Here is a 21,509-nt window from a genome sequence, read left to right as displayed (position 1 = left end):
GCTTCATTCGTACTCTTCATATAAATGGATTGTTTATCCAAATTATTCGCTGATGATAAAACTCTAATTTTTAGCCCGTATGCATCATGAAAACATACTTATTATCATTCACGACCTTTCCACTCAAATTTCGGTACGAAATTTCTTTAACGGGTAGGTACTGTGACAACCCGGAAATTTCCAACCAAATTTAAACTTTAATCTTTATATGTTTCCGACACGATAAGCAATATTTGTTAAGTTAAATTTCAAGAATTTTAAACTATGTTCATACATTCATTCAACCTCGACCAAGTTCCAACGATTCACGAACCATTAAACGAATATGATTATATATGTATATGTGTATATATATTATAACTTGAAACGTAAACAAAATATTAGATTAAATACTTTATATGATTGTATCTGTTTCAAAATGTTTATCAATGGAATTAGAAGATAAGATCAAATGATTGAATTATCAGATATATTGAAGTATGATTACAAGTCTCTGTTGAAAGGCCCACGTTGATTTGAGAAATCTTTCCATTTTAACAATATTCGGAAAATGGTAAAGTGATTTATAAATAAGAACAAATTGTCAATCATTGAGAACTAGACAAAGGATAGTGGAAGATTGAATCTCATAAAGACTCGATTGATCTATTTAGTTTCAAACGTACAAAAACGTTTTCAGTTTAAAAAGAACTTTATTATTAAAACGTATATAACTTTTATAAATATCTAGAACCACTTTTGACAACTCATTACTTAACTAGTATGATAAAGATAACGATATTTATATTTTATTTTATATATATAACGATTTAAATTAATATTATATATATTTATACGCGTATTATACGTACATAGTTTTATACTTTTACTATACTTAAACTTTACCTTTACTTTATTTTTACTTTACTTTAACTTTAATAATTCACTTTAATAATTCATACTTTAATATTTCACTTTAATAATTCATACTTTAATAATTCACTTTAATAATTCATACTTTAATAATTCACTTTAATAATTCAAAAATCTATTATAAATAGAATTCAATAGATTTCATTATTTCATAGAAACTTGAAAATATTTTTCTCTAAACTCTCTCAATCGATTTACAAATATATATTTACTCTGTATTATTTCAAGATATTATTAGTATACATAAAATATTACGACGGAGTGCTGTCCGAGTGATTTCGAAATTGTTTTTCGAGTGGGATAGGATTAAGGAAATTATGGGTTATAGCTATGGAGGTGATTGAGTATGGTTCATGGGTATGCTCGTGAGATCAATATAGTGTTTATCATTTCCGTTGCGTCTACGTACCTTTCCTGCAATATTGAATCTCAATATTGATACGTGAGTACTCATAATTTAACTTTTACATACTAATAGTGTATCCCTGACTAGTGCTCGAGTATTTAGGATTATGCATGCTTGTACTTTTGATATTGCCCTTAGACAGGTTAGGTTGAATGTTGAATTAGTTACACTTGCGGTTGAGATAAGGTATAAGATATGCATGTCCTTGGAAAGCTAGCGAAAAATTAAGAACTTTTCCTTTAGATATCGAATGGTTTCGATGAACGGATTAGAAGTTATAATCAATTGAATTTTCGATATTTTTATTAAAAATGATTATTATTATCGTCGTTTTTATCGTCGTTCTAGTTTTATCTTATTATTATCATTATTATTATCTTTATCAATAAAAGGGATTTATCATTAAAAATTGTTATTTTTTTTATTATTACTATCGTTATTATCGTTAAAGTTATAATTAGTATTATTATTATTATCCAATTATTATTATTATTATTATTGGTATTATTATTATTATTATTATCATTATTAATATACATATCATTATTTTAAAATGGTTATTGTTATTGTTATTATTATTATTACTATATTATCATTAAGATAATTATTAGTATTATCGTTAATAATGTTATAGTAACTATCATTATTAATATTAGTGTAATTAAAACAAATATTTGTAATACCTAATTATTTTGATTACTATTATTATCATTATTATGAACACGATATAAAAGACGATTAAAAGCTATTAAATGAAACGATTAGGAAATAATGGGTAAGAGTATCATGATGAAATTAAAATATTATAAGATATTGATTTAGATAAAATTATCGTTCTTATTATTTTTATCATTACTATTATTATTAAAAGTATCGTTAGTATTAAAACTATCATTTTAACAAAAATTATCATTTTAATAGAAATGTCATTGTTACTATAAAATATCATTATTATTATTATTTTAAATAGAATTATTATTTTAAAGATAATATTAAAAATTATCGTAAATATTAAAGTTATCATAATTAGAATTATCATTTTATCTAATGTCATCTTAGTAATTATAAATATTGATATTTTTATAATAATAATTATTATTACAAAATAATACAACTTTTACTTACTATCATTATAGATATTATTTTATCAAATAAATATGTGATACAAACATATTTTACTACGTGTAATAACTTACTTTAATAATACCTATCATATTATCTTTATGATATTAAATGAACCCTATAAATTTTATTACTTAATATATATAAAAGTATATTTTATTATATAAATTTAATATAAAATTTTATTTATTAATAAATAAATTATATTATTTACTCTAATAAATCTTTTAAAAATATTTAAAAATATAAAACAACGATATTTAAACTATATATTAATCATGTATAGATTTTTGGAAATTATTTTGAGTCAAATTTACTTTTGTTGACTTTTGCATATTAGTCTCGAGCATTAGGATTGTGGTACACTATGACTTGACCTAATTTGTTAGACAAATATTGACCAACACATAAATATATATATAATTAATTTAGGTTCGTGAATTCGAGGCCAACCTTGCACTTGTTCAATGACGTTATATGTATTTTTACTACGAAATACAGTATGGTGAGTTTCATTTGCCTTTTTACCCTTTATATTTTTGGGACTGAGAATACATGCGCTTTTATAAATGTTTGACGAAACAGACACAAGTAATTGAAACTACATTCTATGGTTGAATTATCGAAATCGAATATGCCCCTTTTTATTAAAGTCTGGTAATCTAAGAATTAGGGAACAGACACCCTAATTGACGCGAATCCTAAAGATAGATCTATTGGGCCTAACAAACCCCATCCAAAGTACCGGATGCTTTAGTACTTTGAAATTTATATCATGTCCGAAGGAGGATCCCGGAATGATAGGGGATATTCTTATATGTATCTAGTTAATGTCGGTTACCAGGTGTTCACCATATGAATGATTATTTTTGTCTCTATGCATGGGACGTATATTTATGAGAACTGGAAATGAAATTCTTGTGGTCTATTAAAATGATGGAAATAAATGATTATGATAAACTAATGAACTCACCAACCTTTTGGTTGACACTTTAAAGCATGTTTATTCTCAGGTGTTAAAGAAATCTTCCGCTGTGCATTTGCTCATTTTAAAGATATTACTTGGAGTCTTTCATAGCATATTTCGAAGAACGTTGCATTCGAGTCATTGAGTTCATCAAAGATTATTATTAAATCAATTTATAGTTGGATAGTGGATATTATGAAATGGTATGCATGCATGTCAATTTTCGATGTAAAGAAAGATTGTCTTTTAAAAACGAATGCAATGTTTGTAAAATGTATCATATAGAGGTCAAATACCTCGCAATGTAATCAACTATTGTGAATCGTTTATAATGTATATGAACGGGTCCTTTCACAAGTTGCCTTTTATCTTGTTTTATTAGGTCTAGTTGTTAGTGTGTTTACATGTATGTTAGTTGTCATATTGGTGTGTTCACATGTATGCTAGTTGTTATCTAGCTTTACTAGTGGGTCTAGTTGTTGGTATGTTATGATTATGTTTTGCTTTAATCCTCTATATAAGGATGTGATTGTAACCATTTGAAATCAATCCAACACATTTAGTTTTTTATATTCTTGTTCATATTATTTCCTTAACCTTTTATTCATAGCAAATAACTTGTTGTTTTAGACTCGGTGGCTAATAAATGGGTTAATGGCGAGTGGACTTGGGTGTGGTCTCGGGCTGATATTGGTAGCCATAATAACCAGCTTCTTCTCGAGTTCAAATTCATGTTAACTTCGGTTCAGATTCGTGAATGTCCGGATTGTTGGGTGAGTAATTTGAATCCTGATGGTATGTTCACGGTGAATGCTGTTAGAAAACATATTGATGTAACGATGGGTTCGAATGGAAACGGGGAGACAGTTTGGGACAAGTTTTTGCCACGGAAAGTCAATGTTTTCTTGTGGCGATTCAACCTAGATGCATTACCGGTTCGTTGGAACTTGTCGAACAGAGGTATAGTTTTGGAAAGCATCGAGTTTCCGGTTTGTCAAGACACAGTTGGACACCGAAATCATTTATTTTTCTCGTGCACTTCGGCTACAGAGATTTGGCGTAAGATCCTTAGTTGGCTGGATTGCGGTTTACACAATTTTGATTCGTGGGAATATGTGATGAGTTGGATCGATGGGCTGCAGCTTTCGAGTGTGCACAAGAACAAGATTTTAATGGTCGTTACTATTCTTCTTTGGGTGTTATGGCGGTTTTGTAATGGGATTGTTTTTCGTGAACCGTGTTTTTGTTGAAATAGTCTTTTCGATTCGATGTTATTAGATTATTTTCTTTTCGTTGGTTGAAAAATAGAGGTCGTGTAGTTTTTAATTGGAACTTGTGGCTTCAACAACCTTTGTAATTTTTCTCTTAGCGCCTTGCTAGAGAGAGTTTTATTTATTTATATATAAAATTTTGGCCGTTAAAAAATAAAATAAAATAAAAAATGTGGATAGATGCATTACATCAGTTAGTTTTTTAGATCAAGTATTTAATTGTTTTATCGAACATATTTATAAGAATGTATGAGAATTGATTGGCTTTCTAAGCGGTTGTAGTTTTGGCATTCCATAGCAGCTTGCTAGAGTTGGTGTTTAATATATTGCCTTTCGAAAGAAAAAGAAAAAAAAAACGAGTCTTCTGTGATCGAAAGAAGCTGCGTGTTGATCCTCAGATTGTAGCATTGACAACACGAGCTACGGTCTCAGTTTTGCCGAGACTTGTGGAAATATATTGATATTCGATAATGGGTCGTGTTTGACCGAAAGTGGACCTAGAAGGTGACTTGTAGAGGAAAAGAGTGTTGCAAGGAGTTCATCAAGAGGTTTTTAGCAGCCATCACTACCTCTTAAAGAACTTGAAAATTGAGGAGCAAAAACAAACTGTACCTTATTACTTGTCGCACCATGATCTGCAGCTCGAGTTTAAAACTTGTAAGACAATGTAGCCCACAACATTTTAGGTGTCAACTTGGAAGGAATGTGAAATTGCCAAAGCTGATGACTTTTTTGTTGTCGAAAAGGTATATAAACTGATTTTGTTTAACACACATAATCTGGCTTGTTACAAGTATGTCACACAATTCCGCTAACAATTTGACTTTGTCATTCTCTGTATAGTGTATGAAATATATGACTACCGTATATGATTTATAAAATCAAATTTAAAAAGATTATACAATACACATATCCTTCAAGAGTTTCAAAAGTGATGCATTATTATGAATATGATGTTTTTAGTCAACCTAAATCAAACAGTAGCATTATGCTTTAATAATTCAGAGGACTTGTACTTAATTTGTGTCTTTAAGCCAAGTTACTCCTACTATCAAGAAGAGTTTTCTTAACAAAATGCAGTTGATTAAATGCATCGTTGATGTCCATCCGATCACTTGGTGATTCCATTGAGCAATTAATCCCAATTTGATAAACTGCAGTCAGGCACTCCTTGATGGACTTGTAGGTTCTCAGATGGATGAGATCGGATGAGATCAGTTATCTCCATAACACGGTCAGGTATTGCCGTCTTCACAAAACCATGAAGACTCAGACCATCACTGAACATTTCATGAGTAGGGTGCTCTCCTGTAAATGTCTCTAGTATGAGGATCCCGAAACTGTAGATATCACCGTATGTTGATGTTTGACTACCCATTCCATATTCTATATTTATAAACAACCACACTTGTAAAATATAAACCATCACAAGATAGCAAGGAATAAGTAATTGTGAACAAAAAGTGTTACATGTTTATAAAATAATGAGTTTGATGACAAATTACCAGGAGCAGCATAACCAACCGTGCCTTTTACACCAGTCGAATTTGTGTGGCTTGATGTTGAATCAGGTGCGGTATATTGAAGAAATCTTGCTAAGCCAAAATCACCAAGGTGAGCAACCAAATCGACATCTAACAAAACGTTACTAGGTTTGATATCACAATGAACCAATGGTGATCCACACTCGCAATGGATATAAACTAGCGCGCTAGCCACATCGATCACAACATTCAGCCTCTGAATGAAGTTTAGAGACCTTGTTTCCTTCTCGATATCTTGATTAACAACCCGATTCTGATGTAACCAATCATCCAAACTGCCATTAACCATATAAGCATAGATAAGAGCCTTGAAGTCATTTCCATTATAATCAACACCTGAACAAGAAGTTATGACTTTCACAAGATTTCGATGTCTAATATTTCTCAAAGCTTCACATTCTGCTACGAACGTCTTATTGGCACCGTGAACTGCAAGTTTTAGTACCTTAACAGCAACAGCTTCCGGTCCATTTTTCTGGTTCAAAATTGCTTTATAGACGAGACTGAACTTTCCATGACCAATAAAGTTTGCCGAAGAAAACCCATCTGTTGCTTCATGTAAGATTCTATAGGAAATTCGGGGGAATTTTTCATTGTCTGAGTTAGTCCCCGAGGAAACCTTCTTACTATATCTTCGTTTCCAAATTAAGTAACAAACCAGAATCACAACTAGTACGAAAATCGCGCCAAGTACTGAAATAATGATTATCATGGTACGAGAAATTTTGATTTTCTTGGATGATTCTTGATCAATCAAACACTCGGGCAACTGAAATTCTGGAAATCCGCCGCAAAGTTTAGCATTTCCGTTAATGGAAACTTTGCTACCATTTCTAAAAGCTCCTTTATCCGGCAACTTTCCCTCGAAACCATTGAAAGACAAGTTCAAACTGTCGAAGAACACAAAATCTCCTAGGAACTCGGGGATAGTCCCGGTTAAGTTGTTTCTTGAAAGATCAAGAACTTGTAGCCCTCTCAACGAGCTTAATGTTGATGGAATTTCACCTTCGAAGACGTTCCCCGAAATGGATAGTACAACCAAACTCGTGCAAGCTCCAAGACTTGATGGAATCGTCCCTGACAACATGTTATTTGAAATGTTAAGCCAAAACAAATTTTTCCCTACTTCGGAAGGAAGAGGACCCACAAAATGGTTGTCAGAAAGGTCTAATGATGTTAAGGAAGAAAGTCCAATAACTTCCTCAGGTATGAACCCACTGAGGTTATTCCTATGAAGATCCAACTTCTGCAAGCCTTTACAGTTCGATAAACTTGATGGTACCGGTCCCACAAGATTATTAGTAAATAAAAAGAGCCCACTTAGTTGGGTAAGATTTCCTAATGACGAGGGTATAGAGCCAGATAATAAGTTTCCAAAAAGAGACATTGCACCTACGTTTACGATTCCCAATTGAATCCGGAATTGTACCAGTGAATAGGTTTGAGAACATATACATTGAAGTTATCTTAACTAGTTGTCCGATCTCGTAAGGGATACTTCCAGAGATCAAATTTCCTCCTATTGTGAGATCAGTAAGTTGATTGAAATTGAACATCGATTTAGGTAAAATTCCTCCGAGATTATTAGCACCGAAGCCTAAATTTCTTAAGTTAGTACAGTTAGTTAAAGAAGATACAAAGTTCAAATCACCGAGTTTCCCATTTCCAAGATGATTAACATTAACTGTAAACCGTGTCAGTCTTGTTAACCGATCAAAACTTGGAACACTTCCAGTAAACTCATTCCTGGTGAGTATTAGCTGTTCAAGATTCGTGGCATTAGTTAACGAAACTGGAATAAGTCCAGTGAACTTATTCATTGCAAGGTTAAAGATTACGAGTTTAGGAAATCTTTGCGCAATGTCTTGAGGCAGATTCCCACCAATTTGGTTGTTGGGCAAATCAATAGTCAACAAGGATGAAATATTGAAAAACGAAGGAGGTAAAAATCCCGAAAGATTATTACTTCCGAACCCGAAAAACCATAAATTAGACAACTGACCGAGAGTATCTGGAATACTTCCATGAAAATTATTAGTTGAACCAGATATAATCTCAAGAGACGTAAAGTTTCCAATATACTTGGGTAATTCTCCTGTTAGATTATTCGAGTGGATACTAATAACCTGTAGCTTACTCAACGATTCAAATTCTTTAGGAAAAGTACCTACGAAATCGTTCCGACTAATATTAAGTACTTTAAGATTTAGACACTGAGATATATTCGAAGGAATTTCACCTGATAGAAGATTAATCGAAATTCGAAGTGTTCTTAATCTCGATAACTTTCCAACTTCTTGTGGGACCTTGCCTGTAAAACTATTGTTGCGTAGCTCAAGCGTTCTAAGAAACAACAGGTTACCAACTGCAGGTGATATTGTACCAGAAAATTCACCTGACGTCAAATTGAGTTTGACAACTCGTCTGTGCCTTGTACTACACACAACACCTGTCCAGTTGCAGAAATGGGTCGAATCGTTCCATGTAGCCATTATCTGATATGGGTCTGATCTTATATGCGCTTTGATCGATAACAAGGCCAAATGATCGGTCTCAGTTCCAGCATCAACAGAAGAAACTGAAAGGACAAAACAAACCAAAACGAAATAAGACACGACAACATGTTTATTATATAGTGAACACTGTTTTTTCATTGATGCAATCCTCTTAAAGAATCTTGGTTTTGTATAATTTGCAATGAAACAAAGTAATTTGGAGTGTAAAAAGGAACATTTTAAGGTGAGCAACTCAATAACAGGTTTAGAAGATCTGTTGGGCAATCTTTTAATATAATGGAATGACACGACTATATATGTCTAACTCTGGTATGAATGCTTATAATAAGGTGTCAATTTATAATTTTATAATCCAGAAACTCTTGTCTAAATTCTCTTGTTTATACAGAACATATTGCCGTATGTCTTCAAGGATTATGACAGTTCATATTCTTCAATGTTTTTCAAGTCTTCTATAAGAAAGTTTAGGACATTAGTTTAATAGGTGAATGAAGAATTCAGGTGATATGAAAATAAAAATAAAAATTAATTCTAATTTTAGTTGCCAAACCCACAAAATACTTAATTCTAATTGCTAAGACACAAATTAAAAAATAAAAATATAAATAAATAATATGCACTATATCTATAAAACTAGTTCATAACCGCGCCTTCGCGGGGTTTCAAAATAAGAGAATACGAAACTTCTTTAGAGGTATTTTTTTGTTGACAAAAATTGCGAATACTCTTTAGAGCGGTATTAGAAATATACTTGAATGAATAATTACTGGGAAACTAAAAAAAGATAAATATTGTGAAATATAATTCATAATGTTATATTTGAACTTGTACAGTTAACTAAAAAATTAACTAATATGAAGTTCAATACAATGGTTTAATGAATTCATATGAAAATAAGTGAATAGTAGAGCAACAAAGGGATTGCCATGCATACGTTAGTGACCTTAATTTACAATAATGAATGTGTGAATTGGGTCTAGTAAATTGAATCTGCACTTTAGACCACCTTATAAGAGGTAGACGTTATAGTAGTTGGGCCTAATTATGTTCCGGATAATTAGTTAGGCCTCTTAAAAAAACTGATTCAAACACCAAGTGAAAGGATCCCATTGGCCTTGGGTATGCTAACTAGTTTGCTAATCATTAGTCTTGAAGCTTAACTTACAAAGTTACTCTTCACACAAGTGCTATAATACATAGCTTAAATGACTCGAGGAGTACCTCAATATTCATGTATTGGAGATCTGGACCAGTTAGAGACATTGTAGAGAGTATTAAAAAGATATAACCATATATTCTGCATCTCCTATGTTCTCTTGTGGACTTGATCAAGAAAAACAAAACTCAAGCATTCAAACATACAAACATTGTGTTGGTAGCAATTGCAAGCGGGAGAGTATAACCTACCACTCGATCTATTATGAGAACAATGTGATCTCTCGTTGTACCGTGATCCATTTGGTTGTCTTACTCATTCCGCGTTATAATTTTCATCATCATATTCCAATACATTATCTTCTTTAGTATAATTTTCATCATCATATTCCATTGAATTTGAGTGGGCTGAGAACATTTTCCATCTGTCTTTACTTTTGAGCCTTTCTTTACTACGAAGATCTTTTGCCCTTTTGCGTTCCTTCCATTCTTTTCATCACGCTTCTCTTTCTCTTCTTCTTCAAGGAATTTACACTGAAGAAGAATGAAGTTATAAAATAAATGAACAAATAAATAAATATGAGGTAGCAATTTTGACCCACTTTTAACCGAGTTTTTAAAACTTGCCTCAAAAGGGAATGAGTCAATTGATAGTCACACAGTGTTCCAAAAGCTTAAGACCTGCTAAACACTTTAGTTAGAATGAATTACTACGGCGGATGTGTCAGATCAAGCCTACTTCACCTCTGTGGACCAGCGTTATAAAAAGATACCCATTTCGACCCACTACCCAACCTGTCCACGTCATCAAATTTACCAGCTCTAAACAATATCAACTCCAAAAGAAACAGACAATCAAAGATAATTACATGTTTCTCCAAAGTAATGATGTCCTTGCACGTGACCATCACACGTTCTTCCAACAAATTTAAAGCAAGTGATACGAACATGATATGTGCATTTCGACGGGCAGTCCCTTCTCTAAAAGCCTTTTCAACCTATGAAAATAATATAACTCCATACATTCATCACCTTGATACTTGCCTAATCATTCATGCTTTGTTACAAAAACAGGGTAGATGGTTGTATGTAATGGTTTAATGTAAAGTTGCACTAAAAACCCGCAGAACAGTTCAATTTAGAAAAATGAAAATAATAATAAATAAATAAAACATTCTAAGTACCTCTAGAAATTTGTGGATGGTGTTTTTGTAATTTTTATATAACTTAATGGAACATCAAGATAAAAGTATTGATGCGATCTTTAGGATGACCATTCTGGAGTGGACTAATTAAAGCTAGAAGAACTTAACTTGGCTAAACAAAAAAGATAGAAGGTCCATTTCAAGAAAACATCCTTTTTTTTGTTAATATTACCTGCTCCTTAAAAATGACTGTTGCAGCATGTAAAAGAAACTCTATAGCAAATTCTGCACTCTTTGCATGTTTTTGGGAACTCACTGCCATGTTGTCATCATCCTGAGATTCAAATTACATAATTAGTAATCATATAACAAAATATGACTACAATTATTTGTAAAGATGACGAAATGGGTTGGGCTGGTAACGTGTACTTCTTTGGTACATGTTGAGATGATTATAGACGTTAAACAGGTTAGCCACACTTAATGTAATTGATTAGCATGTTTGTCAAATATGCTTACGCAATATAAACAATATTTCAACATCGATCCAAAATTATAATTTATAAGAAGATAGATCATTAGCAAGGTTTTCCTATTAAAAACATTTTGGTAGCCATACAACCCATTTGACCCTTCATTTATATAGAACTATCATGTTTCAGACATCTGTCACAAACCCTAATTTCATACGTAATTGGAACTTTCATACGTAATTAATACTCTAATTTCAGGCCAGTATGAATATGAATAGCTACTTACAATTATTCCTGAAGTATGAAACAGATTTTCCATGTGCGAAACCTAATTCAATTATTTTCTGATTCCTAAAAATATCACGATTCCTAAAGATATCAGAAAATCGACTCAACATGTTCGAGCCCTAATGATACCTGAACCCTAACTTTTAATTCTTAATTGAATCGATCTGTGTTGAAGTCTGATATTTAAAAGATTCAATGGATTCAACATGTGCAAACCCTAATCAAACATTGGAATGGATTATCAGAGGATATGTTCTTACCTCGGATGTTCATCATACATTGTGACTTACATATTTCTGGATCGATTCATTGGACTGGATTATCAGAAATGGAAGTTTCTCTGTTCAGATGTAATCGACATTTCTTCTTTACCGCAGCTAAGAGACTCTTCGATTTGCCTTTATTATTGAAGAACCCTAAGGCTCTGTTCCTTAGTCTTAATTTAGAGAGAAAGGAATGGAAAGGGAAGGGAAACAAGAAATTTAGGTGTTCCAGAGTTCTTTATTAAAAGAAAGGGAAGGAATCAGAGAAAGATGGATTTGGCCTGATTTTCCTTCCAAATTTTCTTTCCAATTTGGAAGGATTCATCTTCCTCCCCTTTCATTTCATTTCATTTCATTCTCTTTCCTTTAATTTGAAACTTGGGAACACAGCCTAATTGTATCTAAAGAATATTTGATTTAAAGAACCCTAATTATTGGGTGAATACTGCGAATTTAGTGTTACTGAATCATGCGAATAGATAAAGTAGACCCCGTATTTTCATTTGGGAGCGGTGTATTTGAGGGTAGTGTTGTCAAATATACAAATATAATCAAATAGAATAGAAGTGAGAGACAATTGTTGCCTAATCAAGGTAATTAATGGTTGTGATTAAAAGATGAATTTACATCCAATGGTTGATTCTTTGCCATTTAAGCTAATTTTAAGGAAGATTAGGTAAAAACAACTTTGTTATTATATATAATATAGATATAGATATAGATAGAATAGATATAGATATAGATATAGATATAGATATAGATATTGCTAATCAAGTTACACGTATGTTAACAATCAACCTTCATGTTAACGTTCGAAAAATAAAGTAAACGAAGAAAATGCAAACCTGGATTATTAGGACCTGTAAAGTTGTCCAGTTCATCTCCTTATTGTACAAGAGATCACAGCAAAGAACTAGCCTTCAAGCTCGATCAACAGCTACATGCTCAAGATATAAGCAAATCAAAAGCTTTCAATAAAAATCATAAGGCTCCTTGCCTTACTTATGATTATAGCCGTTAAAAATGTACTATATAAATAGAGGATACACTAGATAGCCCATTGGTTCTGAGTTCACTGCAAGAGGTCTCAGGTTCGAAGTTTGTCTAGGACGAATATTTAGTGGTGGTCAGGGGTTGGGTTGGAAACAACAAGGGAGTAATTCTGGGTTACGTACATCAGAGTATGGGGTCGGATTACTTGCCCTCCTGGGCAGCCTGAAAAGGAAAACCTTTCTACCTTTTATATAAATAAATAGAGGATTAGCTCAATATAAACGATTCTAATTCAAGTTCTAAATCAATAAGAGATCGATATTCATTTTTAATTGTTACTATGATAACAGAGCCAACGAATTGATATCAATGTGGACGGTAAGGACAAATTACAAACCTATGATTTACACGTTATCTCGAATTGAATAGGCAAACATGCTAACTAAGAATCTGTAGTAAACCGCAGTAGTGGCAAACCACCACCGAACTCATCCGCCGGAGCATCGTCGATGAAAACCGACAAATCGAAACTAGAGTGATCCTTCTGTAAGAAATCAAAGCATATAAAGGAGCAAATCTTCGAATTACAAGACAACCGGCAAAAGTAGCAGCAGCCGTAGGCGACCCGGAGGTCGCCGTCGACAACGGAGGAGAGGAGCTAGGGTTTGGGGAATGGCAGCCGGTGGAAAATGTCGCAACAGGTATCGATTTTGGGAATTTTATTCTCAACCCTTCATCTCTTACTCATTTTCTATTAAATTTCCATATTTTATCTATATTACCATTCAGTCCCTTACACTAATAAATTAGATTGTACTAAGTATTTAAAAATTGTACGTAAATAATTAAAAGGTCTTTTTTATTTGTAGCCTAACGGTCGTTACCGCTCATACAGCTCTCAGCCAGCAAGCAGTTAGCCTTCCTCTACAAGGAATGGAAGTGTGGGTGAATCGACATCAAATAGAGGAATTCGCTTGGCCGGGTTCTTTTTCTACGACCCTTTTGAGCGAGGTACGAGCAGGAGAGTGGCTAATGCCCCTCAGCCCTTGAAAGCCATTAACTAACCTTAAGAGTGTTATAAAAAACCGATTACTCGTCGATCCCCGATTAATCATTTTTACGAGTAATCCGTTCCGATTTTTCAAAATCTGTTTAATTAATCGGTAATGTCAATTAATGGGTCAAAATCGAATTTTGTAATCAAATTTGGTCTAACATGATTTTAAACTAGAAATTTATAGTTTTTGATTAAAATCAACAAATTTAGACCATTATGTTAAAGTTTATGTGTATATTTATGATTTTCTTCTATATTTAAACATATAATTTTTGAAATTTAATATTTAATGCATAATGTAATTCGATTAATCGTCGATTAATCCCCGAATTACCGATTAATCCCCAAATAGCGAATTTTGCAACCTTGCTAACGGATATACTTAAGGATTGATTATATTAGGTTACTAGTTTTATGAGTCTGTGCGTTGCACGACATTTATATAAATTAATAATCGAAAACGTTAATATTGATACTTTTCAATTTTATAATAATTACAGTATAAAAAATTATTTATTATGAATAACATGTGTATCAAAAACATTAGTATTGAATACTAACATATAGATTATGAGTATGTCCGTTAGAATCATTTTAACTTCAATTAACAATATAATTGTTAAAACACCAAACATGGAACCCTACAAGTTGTTTTTAAAACTGGCCATTAAGAATAATATTTTAGGTACATCTCTATTTGTATATATGTTTTTGGTACAAACTAATTTCATTATGTCAAAATCTCAAGCGAAGCAGATCAGACATACATCCAAATATCAATAAGAATGATCAAATAACCATTTTTTCTTCAATTGATATGTAACATCCCGCGTTTTTTCGTTAAATTTATTTTTAACACTATCTTTTTTTTTTAATAATACCTTTCGTTATTTAAATTCGTAGTTTCCGTTGACCAACGTTCTTAATTTTCCCGTTATTTAATTATAACATCACTCGTTTACTCGAGCGTTTTTAAAATATTCGTTTGGTTAATTCCCGCACCCGCTTTGAAACTTGAGGGACCGAGGTTGCCAAGTGGGCAAACTAGTTGACTAGGTCAACTAGTCAACCCACCTTATCCATCCATTCATTTCACCTCCCACCTTCTCCCTCTTTTCTCTCTACTTCCCTTTCATGAACTCAAACACCCATCCTCACAAATTCATCATCTAAATCCGATTGGAGAAGCAAACATCAAAACAAATTACTTTTTCGTGATCCTCTCTTCATCCTCTTCGATTTGGTACCAATTTCATAGCTTGGGGTAAAGTTTCTAAAAACTCTAGATTTCTCTAAATTCGTGTTTTTGAATTGAAATGGCGTTAGTTAGTGTCTATGGCTCGTGTATAACATGAATATATGTTTTGTTTGCTCGATTCGTTGTTTTGAGTAACTAGTTTGAACATTTGAAATGGGTGTGCTTAATCCTTAATTTTGAATGAGTTAATGTTGTTAAATTGTTAGAGTTTATGTTTTAAAAGTGTTACTAGCATCTTTAGCATCAATTTGATGTGTAGGTTGATTTGGAAAACATCATTAACATGATTATTGGTTTTGTGATTCTTGATTAGGGTTTGATGAACTCTAAAAGGAAATTTTGATGCTTTGAATGCCATGAAATGTTATTAGTTAGTGATTAGTTGTATTGTATGTTTCATTACCTTCAAAACGGCATATCATATGTGTAAATTGCATTCTCGAATCTTAAAATGCGTTTTGTGAACTTGAAACGATGGTTTTGAACATTTAATGACCACTTGACGAGTTGTCGGTTATTGTAATTGATGTTTTTGCTTGGTGAAAAGTAGTTAGTTGTATTCCTTGTCAAAATACCTTTCCAACGATATAAGATACTTATTTTGGATGTTTACGGTTTAGGATTTATGGGTATTTGAAGTTGGATTCATACTTGAGTGTGAAAACTGCCAGATTTCTCTGCACAGGTAATGGCGCGGCGCGCCATGTACCCGCGCGGCGCGCCAAAGTGGTCTGTCCAACTTTGTCGATTTTTGAATAATGTTTGCTATGCTACGCACCTCCGATTCACATGTAACTTGTCCTAACATGCTCACATATGATTAAAAACCTCAGAAAAATAGTTCGGGACCCGACCCGAACGTGTTGACTTTTTGTTGACTTTGACCTACCGAAGTTCGACTTTTTGTCAAACTTAACCAAATGATTGTGCAATCTTCCTAACTTGTTTTTATACTTGTATCTTGCACGAAACTTGACAAATTGTTTCACATGCTACATAATCGAGTCGTAACGAGCCATAGGACTAATTGAACACATTTCACCCGACCTTGTGTCGTAACCGGTTAATTGATACAACTTATTTGTTTAGGTCAAGGCTAAGCAACTATCATGCACACGTTTACTTTGTGAAGTACTTTTATACTCGTGCACTCGAGGTGAGATCATAGTCCCACCTTTTCAACAACTTTTTATACTTTTAAATTGTGGGCTGAGAAATATATACTTTGTTACATTTTGTACTACTTACTTTTATACTTTGAACACAAGTACGACGAAACAAACATTCCACAGCGAGTTAGAACAAAAATCCTCAATTCGATTATCATTAGTTACACTTGCAGGGTGTAAGCGAGAACTTATATTGTGTGGCCATACGGGTTTGACAAACCCTCATTCAAACGGTTCGCTACCGTTTACGAATGGAATATATTTTCGAGAAACAGTGTATGTTCTAACACTATTGTGATGGGGTTCTATGGAAGGAATGTTAAGCATTGATAATTGGGTGCTCGCGAACAAACTTTTGGAATGCAACTTTTGGATGATCAATTTTATGGAGATATTAAATCTTGTGGTTCAAAAATAACGTTTATTACTACACTTATGATTTCACCAACGTTTTTCGTTGACAGTTTTCTATATGTTTCTCAGGTTCATACTTGGCTATTTGATACATGCTTCCGCGTACACTCATACTTGCTTGGGTTCGAGCATACATGCATACACTCTGATTTCTTGCTTGGGGTCAAGCATACATACATACATACATACGCTAGTGATAGCACCTTTGGATTCAAACATATTGTTTACATACTTACGCTATTTATAGCAACCGCGATTTTAAACTAATTATGTCGCAAGTTACCTCATTTATAATTTATACTTTTGCAAACTTAAAAATTGTTGTCGAACGGTTTTGTAAACTAAACTTTGCAAGCATGATACGTTTCAAAAGAATGCGACATAATTTTGGTCAAACGAGTCTCATATAGGGACTACGACCACGTTTCGGGACCTCAGTTAGCGACGCCGTCAATGACGATTTTGTTCGGGTCGCTACAGATGGTATCAGAGCATTGGTTGTAGGGAACTAGGATGTGCATTAGTGTGTCTGACAGAGTCGTTGGGACGCATTAGTGAATCTAGACTACAACCGGATAGTTAGCCATTGCATTCTGACATACATTTGCTATAGATAGCACTTACTTGACTACTTGTGCATTATACTTGAATCATTCTTAGGCAAACTTTTTAATGGTACCCAACCTTCATCATACGAACTCGTATTCCGCCACTTTTTGGTAACACACGTGAATTCAAGGTTTATACGCGTACGGATGACCACGACTTCGTTAGTCACTCTAGTTCGGGAATTCTGACTCCTTGGTTGTTATCCACCCCGTCTCAGCGTACTATCCACAAGTGTTGTAAAGTTACCACCACCACTCTAGATGAGTATCGTCATCACTATTTATCACTACGGTTGCGTACTACTCATTATCATGACTCGTTACTCTTTTCATACCTGAATACATTATTGTCTGACTCGAACCGCATTGACGTGAACAAACATTTATACACTTCCCTCGGGGAACGCTTCTTTAGAGTTGCAGAAATTCTTTCGATTTAATACGAGTCACGTTTGAGACGTCGTTACACTTTGTTCATTCTAGATCTTCACAGTTACACGAACTTGATGTTATGGAGTGATGTGGGAATGGAGGTATGAGTTAGCGTAATATAACGACACTCGATCAACGTGGTTATATTACGGTAAGCCATACCAAAGTTCTAATGACTCGTGATGGTGATTGGACTCGATCAACCTAATCACCACCATGTGCCATGTACATGACTTCATTTTTCTTGTTTGAATATCCAAAAACTCCGAGAATGTTGATAACAACCATACCAGGGACACATCTTCGATTATTGTCGAACCATACCCATGCTTCCGAAGGAATGACAAATTCTTTCATTTTCAAACATAGGTTACACGTGTATACTATCTCGTTTTCGCACAGTTTTATCGACGAACTGCGATATGCTTGTTATGCTCATATCGAGGCGGAAACTTCTCCCGCATTATACTCGTACTTTCGTATAAAGAAACCTTCTACCTAAATTCTCAATGGAGAGAGAGACTCTTCACACTATACAAGCATTCGCCACGAGGGTGAATAGTCCCAACGAACATTTTCGAAAATCGATAAATCTTCCGTGGCGCGAATTTCTTGAGAAACTTGTTCTATCTAACGTTTTCAAGTCCTAACAAACTTTTTCAAATATACCTTAAAGAAATGTACCTCGTTTTGGATCGAGATTCTCATTTCACTTCTAGATTTCGGAGTGCCTTACAAAAAGCCTCGGGACCACGCTTAAACATGAGTACAACACATCAACGCATCTCGAAGGGCCAAACAAACATACGATTCAAACCTTGGAAATCATAAAACGAATTCGTGTTATCGACTTCAAATTTACTTGAGAAAAGTACTTGCCTTTAGTCAAATTCTCTTACTACAATAATTTTCATTCGAGTATTAACGTCACACTTTTCGAGGACCCGTATAGCCGTGAATGTCATTTTCTTAAATTGTTGAACCGAAGTAGGTGACAAGCGAACCACCGGACCCGAACTCATTCATGAAACAACCGGAAAAATTTTTCAATTCCAGGAAAGGCTCAAGACGGCCCGTAGTCGCCAAAAGAGCCATACAAGGGTTAAACGTAAACCTCTAGAATTCTAAGTGGGAAACCGCGTAACGTTAAAAGTCGCACCTTGAAAAGGTGTAGTCCGTTTCGGAAACGTAGAAAGTTAAATCCGCGATATTTTTAGTCCTTTTGAAATTTTGGGGTGTGTTGTGCCCATTGCTTACCGCTTCGAACTTCCGACTCAAACAAATTCCGTTCATCCTACATTCTGTGTATCAAACTTAAAGGCGTGTCTTGCGAGACAAGAACTTGTTATCCTCTTCGATGAACTTACTATCAACGATAAACCTCACTTCCAAGGAGGACCGGTTGAAACTATAAATCGTGGAACCAAACTTTAAACCAACGTAGAATCGCGACTGTCGAAGTTCGTTGAAATACCCGAGGGAGTACCTTCACTTATTCGTAGAACCGACAACGCAAGATCTCGAGGAAGAAACAACGACTACTACTTCCAACTAAATTTCGGGACGAAATTTCTTTTATGGTGTAGGTAATGTAACATCCCGCGTTTTTCCGTTAAATTTATTTTTAACACTATCTTTTTTTTTAAAAATACCTTTCGTTATTTAAATTCGTAGTTTCCGTTGACTAACGTTCTTAATTTTTCCGTTATTTAATTATAACATCACTCGTTTACTCGAGCATTTTTAAAATATTCGTTTGGTTAATTCCCGCACCTGCTTTGAAACTTGAGGGACCGAGGTTGCCAAGTGGGCAAACTAGTTGACTAGGTCAACTAGTCAACCCACCTTATCCATCTATTCATTTCACCTCCCACCTTCTCCCTATTTTCTCTCTACTTCCCTTTCATGAACTCAAACACCCATCCTCACAAATTCATCATCTAAATCCGATTGGAGAAGCAAACATCAAAACAAATTACTTTTTCGTGATCCTCTCTTCATCCTCTTCGATTTGGTACCAATTTCATAGCTTGGGGTAAAGTTTCTAAAAACTCTAGATTTCTCTAAATTCGTGTTTTTGACTTGAAATGGCGTTAGTTAGTGTCTATGGCTCGTGTATAACATGAATATATGTTTTGTTTGCTTGATTCGTTGTTTTGAGTAACTAGTTTGAACATTTGAAATGGGTGTGCTTAATCCTTAATTTTGAATGAGTTAATGTTGTTAAATTGTTAGAGTTTATGTTTTAAAAGTGTTACTAGCATCTTTAGCATCAATTTGATGTGTAGGTTGATTTGGAAAACATCATTAACATGATTATTGGTTTTGTGATTCTTGATTAGGGTTTGATGAACTCTAAAAGGAAATTTTGATGCTTTGAATGCCATGAAATGTTATTAGTTAGTGATTAGTTGTATTGTATGTTTCATTACCTTCAAAACGGCATATCATATGTGTAAATTGCATTCCCGAATCTTAAAATGCGTTTTGTGAACTTGAAACGATGGTTTTGAACATTTAATGACCACTTGACGAGTTGTCGGTTATTGTAATTGATGTTTTTGCTTGGTGAAAAGTAGTTAGTTGTATTCCTTGTCAAAATACCTTTCCAACGATATAAGATACTTGTTTTGGATGTTTACGGTTTAGGATTTATGGGTATTTGAAGTTGTATTCGTACTTGAGTGTGAAAACTGCCAGATTTCTCTGCACAGGTAATGGCGCGGCGCGCCATGTACCCGCGCGGCGCGCCAAAGTGGTCTGTCCAACTTTGTCGATTTTTGAATAATGTTTGCTATGCTACGCACCTCCGATTCACATGTAACTTGTCCTAACATGCTCACATATGATTAAAAACCTCAGAAAAATAGTTCGGGACCCGACCCGAACGTGTTGACTTTTCGTTGACTTTGACCGACCGAAGTTCGACTTTTTGTCAAACTTAACCAAATGATTGTGCAATCTTCCTAACTTGTTTTTATACTTGTATCTTGCACGAAACTTGACAAATTGTTTCACATGCTACATAATCGAGTCGTAACGAGCCATAGGACTAATTGAACACATTTCACCCGACCTTGTGTCGTAACCGGTTAATTGATACAACTTATTTGTTTAGGTCAAGGCTAAGCAACTATCATGCACACGTTTACTTTGTGAAGTACTTTTATACTCGTGCACTCGAGGTGAGATCATAGTCCCACCTTTTCAACAACTTTTTATACTTTTAAATTGTGGGCTGAGAAATATATACTTTATTACATTTTGTACTACTTACTTTTATACTTTGAACACAAGTACGACGAAACAAACATTCCACAGCGAGTTAGAACAAAAATCCTCAATTCGATTATCATTAGTTACACTTGCAGGGTGTAAGCGAGAACTTATATTGTGTGGCCATACGGGTTTGACAAACCCTCATTCAAACGGTTCGCTACCGTTTACGAATGGAATATATTTTCGAGAAACAGTGTATGTTCTAACACTATTGTGATGGGGTTCTATGGAAGGAAT

General features: G+C 33.9%; 1 pseudogene; it reads right to left on the bottom strand.

The window, feature by feature from the left end:
• Nucleotides 1–5,707: 5,707 nt before the first annotated feature.
• On the bottom strand, nucleotides 5,708–12,887 carry LOC139876174 (uncharacterized; annotated as a pseudogene).
• Nucleotides 12,888–21,509: the final 8,622 nt, after the last annotated feature.

Source organism: Rutidosis leptorrhynchoides, chromosome 11, assembly GCF_046630445.1.
Source record: "Rutidosis leptorrhynchoides isolate AG116_Rl617_1_P2 chromosome 11, CSIRO_AGI_Rlap_v1, whole genome shotgun sequence".
NCBI lineage: Eukaryota > Viridiplantae > Streptophyta > Magnoliopsida > Asterales > Asteraceae > Rutidosis > Rutidosis leptorrhynchoides.
Note: the sequence above shows the minus strand (reverse complement) of the source record. Positions and strands in the feature narration are given on the sequence as shown.